Source organism: Rattus norvegicus, chromosome 4, assembly GCF_036323735.1.
Source record: "Rattus norvegicus strain BN/NHsdMcwi chromosome 4, GRCr8, whole genome shotgun sequence".
NCBI classification, from domain to species: Eukaryota; Metazoa; Chordata; class Mammalia; order Rodentia; family Muridae; genus Rattus; species Rattus norvegicus.
The window spans coordinates 16,073,027-16,085,278 of NC_086022.1; the positions used below are offsets into that span (position 1 = coordinate 16,073,027).

At 39.6% G+C, this 12,252-nt stretch overlaps 1 protein-coding gene across 22 annotated transcripts in view; it reads right to left on the reverse strand.

Annotated features, from left to right (window-relative positions):
* The window catches only part of Magi2 (membrane associated guanylate kinase, WW and PDZ domain containing 2), a 1,483,910-nt gene that overhangs the window by 794,509 nt on the left and 677,149 nt on the right, over positions 1–12,252 (reverse strand). The gene's annotated exons all lie outside the window — the stretch shown is intronic.

Genomic DNA, 12,252 nt, shown 5'->3' on the forward strand with positions numbered 1-12,252 from the left:
AAGATTTATTCATTTATTATATATAAGTACACTGTAGCTGTCTTCAGATACACCAGAAGAGGGCATCGGATCTCTTTACAGATGGTTGTGAGCCACCATGTGGTTGCTGGGAATTGAACTCAGGACCTCTGGAAGAGTAGTCGGGTGCTCTTAGCCGCTGAGCCATCTCTCCAGCCCGTATCATATTGTTTTTAATCATGCACTTTTATTAATTTTTATGAAAAAAGTAAGTCTCCAGAAATGAAGCTCCAAATCAAAGGGCTAAAACTTTTGGTACATTAGCCACACACATGAGCAAGACCCAAGGGCAAGCTGAGGCAAAGTTAAGATATCTCTGTATCACACAGCAACCAACAGCAATTCATCTAGAACAATAAACCACTTAGTGATTATTCTTTCTTATTATATCTTATCAGGAAAGCGTGGAAGTACTAAATTTTATATTAAAAGAAAACCTTACAATTCTGCTGAAGCAGTTGTGATGGTTTAAGCATGGAGTTAAAAAAAATCAGAATATGGAAGTGTGGATTTTATGCATTCTACTGTTTCGACATTTGTATGTTTGAAATTTTCTTTAAAAAAAAAACTGATCCAAACCTTATTTAAGTTTTGTTTTCTTCATAATCGTAATAATATAAAACTCTAGATTTGTTTATCATATAGGAATAAAGCTGCCATCGTGTATTGACAGTATATAGGGAAAGGTTTTGCTGTTAAAACTTGTGATGTCTATATACTTATTAAACACTGATCATGCATTTCATCCAAATAACTTCAATATTCCATGAAGACCACTGCCCAGAGCAATGGAGTATATAATCATCTAGGCTACAGTGAAAGAGTCTGGAAAAATTAAGACCCTTAGAGAACCTTAATGAGCCACTACTCCAGCTTGGGAAGGGCTTCCAAGGACAGTTTACACAGTATATGCAAATGTGGGAATAAGTACCAGGGCACGTGCCAAAGAAGTCTGCCCTATTAATGACAATGTTCATTCTGATGAACACTGTAGAGAAATGTCCAAATGATCTGGTTTTCGTTCTTCTAATCGCACAAGGTAAGAGGCAGTTTTTAAAATGTCTTTGTTTCCTTTCCCTTAGTTAAGTAGCAGAGATAAAAACTAAGCAAAGCATTTAACAGGTTGGTTGTTGCAGTAAAACACAGACAAAGGAGGCAAGGAGACAGTTCATTCTTCTCCTTGGAGGATGTGTTAAATACAATGTTTTCACTGGTTGTATCTTTGTATTTAAATACAATGTTTTTAATGGTTGTATCTTTGTATTTAAATAGAATGTTTTTAATGGTTGCATGTTGGATTAGTGATAAGCCAGCAAGTTCTGGTAAAAGTTACAAAGCACTCTTTTGTGGTCTGTAGTTCAATGTTATGGGGGAAACACATCTGAAGAGTTTTAATTATTCAATTCTGCAGTCACTTCACATTAAAGATGACTAGTCAATTCAATCAATGAATGATCCCAGATAGAAAATATGCCATGGAACAAGGTACACTTATCATGTTGACAACACCACCCATTTAACCCAAAGAGAAAATGAAGTGGTTGGGTTTATTGGGCTTTTGTTCTACTATTAGTAAATTCACTGGCAGCTCAGATACACATGGTCTCTTTTTTGGGAAGTGTGGGCCTGAGTAGCATTGGTGGACTGGCCTTGTGGCTGTGTGAATGGGGCTGATGGACAGTGTGTCAGGGACCCTCCTGGAGCTTTTATCATCTCCTTTCCTCGTGTTTTTTCTTGTTCACAAAACAATAAGGTTTCAAATGTTAAGCTTCACAATAGAGTTGCAAACTGGAGGTTTCAGCTCTGGTCATATCTTAATGGGAAAAGGGTTTATGCTGCTGCCTGACAAATATAGACTAAATTTATTATTACCTATACCCTGAAAATAAGACTGTGCAAAATGCCTCTGCTGAGCTCTGGTTGCTCACACTTATTTCAATTAAGGCAGATATAATATATAATCTGAAATTACTATAGATTAGACATTTATATTTTGGTTGAAGAGGTGAGTGTTGAAGGCCCTTGTACACCATCTTCTGTGTCCATCCTATGGCTAGAAACTTGCTTGATGACTAAGAAGAGAAAGGCAGACCTATGTTCAACTAGATTCTTTGTGCTTTGCTGAAGACTGCCATTGTGCCCTCTTTTAACTCCACTAGAAGGATCTATGCGGATGCTGAGGTTGGTGATAGGGACGGTGTTTGATGTTTATACTTCAATCTGTCAAGACAAGTCCTTGTGGGTACCTTTTCTCTACTCTGCTCATGGTTTGATGAGAATGCATGTCATATGCTATAAAACATACACAGCGGACACTTGATTTCTGTTGCTGTTTTTGTTGTTGTTGTGATGATTGTTTTTGGGTTTTTGGGGTAGGGTATTTTTTGCTTTTTAAATTTTGTTTCCTGCAGTTTTCTTTGGGGCTAGGGTCTCCCTTGTAGCCTGGGATGCCTTGGAATACATTCTGTAGATCAGGCTTCATTAGAACGTGACATGATCCTCAGGTTCTGCCCTCCAAGAACAACTGGGTATATATGTGTCCTTTTAGGGATGGTCTTAAAGGGGAACATCCAGAACTATTCTTTACACATAAGGATTGTAAACAAACATTGTAAACCCGGTAGTCCGCAAACACCGCCTCTGTGACCTTTTTGAGGACCAAGCATGAAATCATGGAGGAGAATCTTGAGTTTAGGGAAAAATATGAAGTCAGTACGATCTACAATAAGCAAGTAAATGCATACGTCACAATGAGAAGGCTTTCTGCACTGTTGCACGCAAATGCAAGCATTATGGGTATTCAATAATAAACTTATTTCCTTCCTTTCGACAGGAGTAGTAAAATCCGTTCACCATGCAGCTAAGCAGGCGGTCTTGCCCCACTTCAGGGTCTGTTCCACTGTGGTTTATCATATAAGGTCCCATGTCAGGAAAGATGTTTGGTTTTGTTTTTATTCCCCCAATTTTTCATTTCTTCTTCTGTACAATTGAAAGCATATAGGCTTGATAAACACCTTTTCCTAATCTGTGGGTTGCCGTTTTGTCCTATTGAAAGTGTCCTTTGCCTTACAGAAGCTTTGAAATTTTATGAGGTCCCATTTGTTGATTGTTGATCTTAGAGCACAATCTATTAGTGTTCTATTCAGGGAAATTTCCCCTGTGCCTTGGTGTTTGAGCTCTTCCCCATGTTGTCTTCTATTAGTTTCAGTGTTTATGGTTTTAGGTGGAGGTCTTTGATCCACTTGGACTTGAGCTTTGTAAAAGGAGATAAGAATGGGTCGATTTGGATTCTTCTACATGCTGACCTCCAGTTGAACCAGCACCATTTGTTGAAAATTCTGTCTTTTTTCCATTAAATGGTTTTAGCTCCTTTGTCAAAGATCAAGTGACCATACACCTATGGGTTCATTTCTGGGTCTCCAATTCTAGTCCACTGATTTATCTGCCTGTCTCTGTACCAAAACCAGGCAGTTTTTACCACTATTGCTCTGTAATACTGCTTGAGTTCAGGGATAGTGATTCTCTCAGAAGTTCTTTTATTGTTGAAAATAGTTTTCACTATCCTGGGTTTTTTGCTTTTCCATATGAATCTGCAAATTGCTCTTTCTAATTCTATGAAGAATTGAGTTGGAATTTTGATGGGGATTGCATTGAATCTGTAGATTGCTTTGGGCAAGATGGACATTTTTACTATATTAGTCCTACCAACCCATGAGCATGGGAGATCTTTCCATCTTCTGAGATCTTCTTAGATTTCTTTCTTCCAGACTTGAAATTCTTGTCATACAGATCTCTCACTTGCTTGGTATTTAATATTATTTGTGGCTATTGTGAAGGGTGTCATTTCATTAGTTTCTTTCTCAGCCTGTTTATCCTTTGAGTAGAGGAAGGCTACTGAATTGTTTGGGTTAATTTTATATCCAACTGTGCTGAAGTTGTTTATCAGCTGTAGGAGTTCTTTGGTAGAATTTTTGGGGTGACTTAAGTATACCATCATATCATCAGCAAGTACTGATATTTTGACCTCTTCCTTTCCAATTTGTATCCCTTTGACCTCCTTTTATTGTCTGATTGCTCTGGCTAGTAATTCAAGTACTATATTGAATAGGTAGAGAGACAGTGGGCAGTCTTGTGTAGTCCCTGATTTTAGCAGGATTGCTTCAAGTTTCTCTCCATTTAGTTTAATGTTAGCAACTGGTTTGCTGTATATGGCTTTTACTATGTTTAGGTATGGGCTCTGAATTCCTGATCTTTCCAAAACTTTTATCCTGAAGGGATATTGAATTTTGTCAAATGCTCTCTCAGCATCTAATGAAGTGATCATGTGATTTTTATCCTTGAGTTTGGTTATATAGTGGTTTACATTGATGGATTTCCATATATCGAACCATCCTTGCTTCCCCGGGATGAAACCTACTTGATCATGGGGAATGATCATTTTGATGTGTTCATGGATTTGTTTTGCGAGAATTGAGTATTTTTGCATTGATATCCATGAGCAAAATTGGTTTGAAGTTCTCTTTTAGGGTCATAATATCTAATACATACAAAGAACTCAAGAAGTTAGACTCCAGAGAATCAAATGGGGTCCAGAGCCAAACAAGGAATTCTCAATTGAGGAATGCCAAATGGCTGAGAAGCACCTAAAGAAATGTTCAATATCCTTAGTCATCAGGGAAATGCAAATCAAAACAACCCTGAGATACCACCTCAGAATGACTAAGATCAAAAACTCAGGTGATAGTAGATGCTGGTGAAGATGTGGAGAAATAAGAACCCTCCTCTATTGATGGTGGGATGGCAAGCTGGTACAACCACTCTGGAAATCAGTGTGGAGGGTCCTCAGAAAAGTGGACATAGTACTACCTGAGGATCCAGCTATATCATTCCTGAGCATACACCCAAAAGATGCTCCAACTTATAACAAGGACACGTGCTCCACTGTGTTCATAGCAGCCTTATTTATAACACCTGGAAGCTAGAAAAAACCCAGATGCCCTTCAACAGAGGAATGGATACAGAAGATGTGGTACATCTACACAATGGAGTATTACTCAGCTATTAAAAACAATGACGACATGAAATTCTTGGGCAAATGGATGGAACTGGAAAATATCATTCTGAGTGAGGTAAGTCAGTCACAAAAGAAAACAAATGTTATTCACTCACTAATAAGTGGATATTAGTCTAAAAGCTTGGAATACCAACAAAAAAATTCATAGATCATATGAAGCTCAAGAAAAAGGAAGACCCAAATGTGAATGTTTCATTCCTTCCTAGAAGGGAGAACCAAATATTTATGGGAGGAAATACAGGGACAAAGAGTGCAGCATGTATTGAAGAAAAGGTCATCCAGAGACACTTCACCTGGGGATCCATTCCATATGCTGCCACCAAGCCCAGTCACTATTGCTGATGCCAAGAAGTGCTTGCTGACAGGAGCCTGATATTGTTGTCCTTTGAGAGGCTCTGACAAAGCCCTATTGATACAGATGAAGATTGCAGCTAACCATTCGATTGAACAGAGACCCCAGTAGAGTTATTAGAGAAAAGACTGAAGGAGCTGAAGGAGCTTGCAGCCCCATAGGAAGAAAAATGTCAAGCCACCAGAGCCCACCAGTGCTCCCAGGGACTAAATCACTAACCATGAGTCCACATGGAGGAACCCATGACTCCAGCTACATGTGCGGCATAAGTTGGCACTGTCCAGCATCAGTGAGAGGAAAAGCCCTTGGTCCTATGAAGGCTTATTTTCCCAGTGTAGGGTAATGCCAGGGCATTGAGGTTGGAGCGGGTGAATGGGAGTGGGAGCATCTTCACAGAAGCAGGAAGAGGAGGGAGAGGGGATGGGAGAGAAGGGAAAGGGACTAACATTTGAAGTGTAAATACATAAAACATCCAAGAAAAATAAAATTATTTTTTAAAAAAGAAACCGTACAGGCTTCATTTCTTCTTTTTCTTTTCCATCCTTTTTTTCTCCATCTTTATTGAGTATTTCTTATATACATTTCAGATGTTATTCCCTTTCCCGGTATCCGGGCAAACATCCCCCTCCCTCCTCCCCTTCTATATGGGTATTCCCCTCCCCATCCTCCCCCCATTACCACCCTCCCCCCAACATTCACTTCACTGGGGGTTCAGTCTTAGCAGGACCCAGGGCTTCCCCTTCCACTGGTGCTCTTACTAGGCTATTCATTGCTGCCTATGAGGTCAGAGTCCAGGGTCAGTCCATGTATAGTCTTTAGGTAGTGGCTTAGTCCCTGGAAGCTCTGGTTGCTTGGCATTGTTGTTCATAAGGGGTCTCGAGCCCCTTCAGCTCTTTCATATACAGCCACCCAATTAGACAAGATGGATGAAGCTAAGAAGTGCAGGCCGACAGGAGCCGGATGTAGATCTCTCCTGAGAGACACAGCCAGAATACAGCAAACACAGAGGCGAATGCCAGCAGCAAACCACTGAACTGAGAACGGGATCCCCATTGAAGGAATCACAGGCTTCATTTCTAGGAAGGCCTTTGCTTCCACACCCTTCAGGGCCTGACTAAAACCATGCAAGGTTACTGTCCTCCTAAATAATTTTAGTTGGAGATTTTTCTGCCAAGTACTAGGTAGCTCTGAGATCCCTCTTTCCATAGAACACCTTCCCAGTTCCTGTCTCTGTGGGATCTACAGTTAAACATCAGCCATAAGGAAGGGAGCAGCATTGTTTCTGTGTGTAAGGATTTTTCGTTACTATCTACAACACCTGGAAATAAATGTTCCACTATATATAAAGCTGGATCCTCACATGTTTGCAATGTAAGTCCATTAAAATTGGCCTTCAAAGCTCCAGGATAAGAGTAATCCTTCCCCAGTAGGATCTACGACTGTATACATTTCCCAGAACTCATGGACTTAAGAGCATTAATACTCATGTATTCTGGTAATAATGTTATCAACAGGAGACTCATTGTTGAACTTCTTATAGCAAGCACTCTCAAGATAGCAGTGACATTAAATGACAACTTGCCATTTGCAGTCCAATGTAGTATGAGGGTGACGCCAGGAATAGAGAGGGAGGACTAGGAACCTGCGTCATCATGCTTCCCCACCTCTTTCCTCTAAGTTCCTGTCATCATCTGTCAGGTGAAGATCTAATGGGATATGCCTGAAAATGGCCGTTTTATCTCATAATCTATGATCCGGAAATGACTGCTATAAACTCAGGGAGAAAAGATGGACGTCAATGTTACTGATAATGGGTAATTTCTTATAGTTTATAAACCCCAAAATCACTGACCCCAAAGGAAAACCAAATGGGTTGTAAAATCTGTTACCTTTTACTTTTTTGTGGGTGATACATTTATTTTCCTTTCACATTGATAGATGAAAGTGACCATGTAATAACACTGTGTTATAGCTGATACATACCTAAATGATTTTACTGTCTTAGCCAGTACGACTTAAGACTTTAGGCCATTTCCCTAATGAGGGTAATGAATTCTCAGAGAGGCATCTGTGTTTCTTCATGCACTTTTTGTGTTTGGGGGCAGGCATCTGTCAGATGTTTGAGCAGAGTTTCAAGTTAAAACTGAAGCTACAGAGGAAATTGAATCTGTTGACCACGAATGTCATCCTATGGTAAGAGGAACTAAATTTGTATTTTAAAAAAATAGAGAGCTGGACAATGGGGATGCCATTCCATGGGAATCATGGAACACATTTTTGTTCTACCCAAGAGATTCTGTGTTTCATTGTTTAATAACCTGGAGTCGAGGCCCTAGAGGGTAGACAATGCTTAATCATACTGAGCGTTTTTTGTTGGCCAGGAAAGATGTATTTATCATCCCGAGTACTTTGATAACATCTGGGAAGGAAGTTAAGCACCAAGAATAATATTTTCAAAACAAAAATTTCCCTCAGCAGCAGAAATCTCCATGTTTTATTTAGGAACAAGGAAATTGCAAATTGCCTAACCTGAGTACACCACCGTGCGTTCAATGACCCAGCGATGAGCAGCCTGTGTCTGTGTATAATGGCTAGCACAGAGACTCTGTCGAGTGCAGCTGAGGTCAAGGAGCTGACGGTGTGTTGCAATGCCTTCAGAACTTCACATGTAATTGTGCAGGTGGGTTTTGTTTTGTTTTGTTTTGCTGTTGTTCCAGAAAATAACACATTTTGATGCACAGAAGAGGGGCTGAAACCTTGAGGCCATTATGTACACTAAAACCACTAATAATGGTACTCTGTCTGACAATCACTCGACAATTATTGTGTCATTTTATTTGGAAAATAGAAAATATTGCTCCTCTTAATTATGGAGAAACCAGAGATGAAAAAGAACACTGGGATTTTTGCTTATTTGTTTTGTTTTGTTTGTTTGTTTCTGAAAGTTCTTGGAGGTTATTTTACTTAAATATTCTAAAAGTTGTTCACCTTCCAACATTTCATACACTAGTCGCAATTCTTCACATATAAGAATAGGGACTTGACATTTTTAAAAATAAACATGAATTCATCAAGCACTAAGTAAGACACTACAAATTCAATGGTTTTGAGTCTTTACCAAAAAATTTACTCAAATTTATTTTTTGTTCTTATGCTTCGAAATTTTTTTGTCATTTTGAATTTTAAATATCTATTTTTATTTCTCGTGTATGGATATTTTTTGAACATATGTATGTGTACCACCTATGTGGATAGTGTGTATGGAGTCCAGAGAACGGGTATAGAATCCTGGGTGCACAGATGGTTGTAAGTTGCCCGGTAAGTGCTTGGAACCAAACCTGTGTACTGTCTGAAAGCAGCCCAAGCTCCCAACCACTGACCTGTAACTTTAGCTTTTTATGCTTTGTAAATGACAATATGCTGTGTGTATCATATGTTAGGCGACTTATGAATGTCATGTTGTTATACAAAGCACATTTGTACGCCAAGTCCCAAGATTGACAGCATTTATGAGTAGTATCAGTTCCTATAGTCATAAAAGTGATGCAATTCGGTTTCCTCTTCACAGCTATTGTTACTAACAGATTCATTGACACGCTAACCCATGAAACACTGCCCAGGTCATTTAAGGTACAGCAAATACCATAAAAGATGTCTACAGCACACTGGGGTGCATAGTGAAATAAACCTAATATTGTCTAGTTGTATCATTTACATATTTGGTTTGGTTGATCCACCTCCACAAATCTCCTGTTCTGTTTGTAATGGAGTCTTCCTTTCTATGGTTCTTATATAAACTCTTTTCTCTGGGATGCTCTGGTCTGGCCCAGATGCTGCTGATCTTGACTAGAAGAGGTATCCCTAAGTTCACGCGTCTGAGTTTCTCAAATCCGCCTGTACTGTAGGCCCCACTGAGGTCTCCTCTCTCCCACTGAGTATTCCATATGACTTTAACCTTAGATACACTTTTTTCTTTTTTTTGAGGCGTGCATAGGTTGGCCATAAGTAAGCTCCATTAATGCAACAGCAGTACCACACAGGTTTTGACCTGCAGAATTTTAGGTGTTCATTTTTGTTCTGAAGGCAAATCAAAGGCACCCATCTGATCCTTTGGCAAAGCAGTGGAATAGTCCAATTCGCATTTGACGAAAAAAACCTTTTCTACTCTGGTATTCACTTTACCAGCTAAAGCTTTGTGGGCTCGTCCAAGAAAGTACTGGCTGTAACTGAGGGCAACAAGGTGAAGCCCAGGTTTTATTTTTACTTTTATTTATTTTACTTATTTTTAGCTCAGTGAAGATTCTCTTTATAAAACAGTGGTCATGGGTAAATGGTGTTAAAATTCGAGCTTACCTGACCATGATTGGCATCCCATCGAATGTGCAGTACTAGAACAAATCCCAGTATCAGCGCAAAGCAGAGTATCGAGCTGTACGGATGACCTCTAACTCGAATTTGGCAGCCTTGGTGATGACATGCTGGTGTAGCTGCATCCATCCAACAGCAAAGGCCTGGGTGCCACTCCCATGGGGACGCTGTCAGTGTGTGCAGCGTCGCACTGCCTTCCTATCGATTCCGCAGGGCACTTAAAATACCGTAGAAACAATCGAGGCTGTCGATACAAATCATCTCTGTCGGGTGCAGCCCTGTGCACCTTTGCTTCAGTTTACCTTGTTAATCTACCAACCTCAATCTTAGCAATTTTTCACCCTTGTTCACAATGCAAGTGGCCTGATTATCGTGAAGATAAGTTTTAGAAGACGTCTACACGGCTGTGCAGGACAAGATAATCCTCAGAACTTGAAGAAATGTTTTCCTCTTAGGCTAACCACTGCCGTACTTACAAGTCGAAATATTTTTTTTTGCAGTAGCAGATTTATAAATTCTAGATATAAAGTGTGAGCTGCTGATAACGGGGGAAAGGTATTAGGCGCAACATATCTGGCGCTGACATAATTAAGGAAGGGGAAATATCAAAGCCACAAAAATACTTTGATGTGGTGCAAAAAATCTAGCTCGGGCAAATGCGATATTGATGGGTTATGTGGTTTTTCAAAGTCTCCCTGACAATTGTATCCAGACTGAAAAGTCAGAGCAGAGACGCTGGAAGAATATGGAGGCTTGCAGTTTTTCCCAATGAGTGAAGTGTCTAAAAAGATCCTCTAGTAGACAGTTCTTTTGACACTGTCATCCTGCTCACTGAACCCACTTCCTATATAAAGACTGAGCCCAGGATTAGTGAAACTCGATTTGCAAACTGTCACAAATGAAACACTGGGAGAGGGGACAAAGGAAGCGGCGAGGCACATGCTGAGTAATATTTATGACTTATTTTTATGTATGTGACTCATACACTTAAAGGTAAATTCAACCCAGGTCCAAAAGAAAATTACTACTTTATGTGTGACCAAAATTTACATAACATTTGCAGATATTTATAAAACTCCAGACCATTTCTCAAGAGTGTCACTGAGAAAAAGAGCAAAGTTAATAAAAAATGACAAACCGTTTAGTGTTCAAATTGTGATAGCTGGAACACAGCACAAAATACTCTGCTTTTATTAAGCCACAGCTAGGACACAGTCTGTAACCAGTTCCCATGACAGATAGAGCAGAAACGGTATAAAGGTTTGTTTATGCATATGCTAACTTCAAAAGCTAGCAATTCGTTTTTGGAAGTCCATTTGACACTGCATTCAGAACCCATCCTAGTAATAACTAATTGATCCTCATAACAGCAACGTATAAAGCCCATTGTTCAGATGAACAGGTACGCACTGAAATGGACTGGTTTTTTTTTCTTTTAATTTTTTCAGTGCAATTTTCTGTCAGTGCTCACATTAACTGAAAATGACTTCCATTGGTAGAACAGGAATGCACTATCCTCTTCTGTAGCAAGACACATAAAGGAAAACATATACTCTATCTTGTAGCATAACATTCATACATTGACTATCAAGAAAAAGGAGAGAGTGTTACTCTCTTCTTATGCAATATTATAAAACCAAAATACTGAGGATTATTTCTGACTGCATTGTGAAAACCATGAGTAAAAAAGTAATGGTAAAATTTGTTTAAAATTCGTTCAAAGGTACCAACATGTAGAACAAAGGACTTGGAAGATTTGATCTGGATCTGACTTGGAAACATGCTCCCTGGGATACCAGACACTTTCATGGTACCAGAAGGTTCTAGGAAAGCTGCCAACGGAGGAAGGTAATCCCTTCCTAGCTGTGACACCTATGACCAATATAGCAATGCATCCCTAAAGGAGCACTTAGTGGCATACATGTCTTGTTGACAACCAACAACTTTCCAACTATATTTACCTTTCCTTCAACAGGAGGAAAACCATGTAACTTACTGGATGGATATATATATATATATATATATATATATATATATATATATATATATATAAATTATTACATTCTGACCACAATCATCCCCTCCCTCTATTCCTCCTATCTCCCCCTCAAACCTCTCTATCAACCAAATCCACTCCCTCTCTGTTTAGTTCAGAAAACCAAGAGATACCAGCCAAGCAGGACAAAACAAGATACAAAACACAAGGTAAAAGCCCTGCTATGAAGGCTGGACAAGGCAACCCAACACGAGGAAAAGCATCTCAAGGACAGGCAAAGAGTCAGAGATACACCCACTTTCACTGTTAGGAGTCCCAGAAAAGCATCAGGGTGACAACCATAACATATATGTAGAGGGCCCGGTACAGACCCATGCAGCCTCAGTCTCTGTGAGTCCATGATCCTGGCTTAGTTGATCCAGTAGGCCACGTTCTTCCGATATC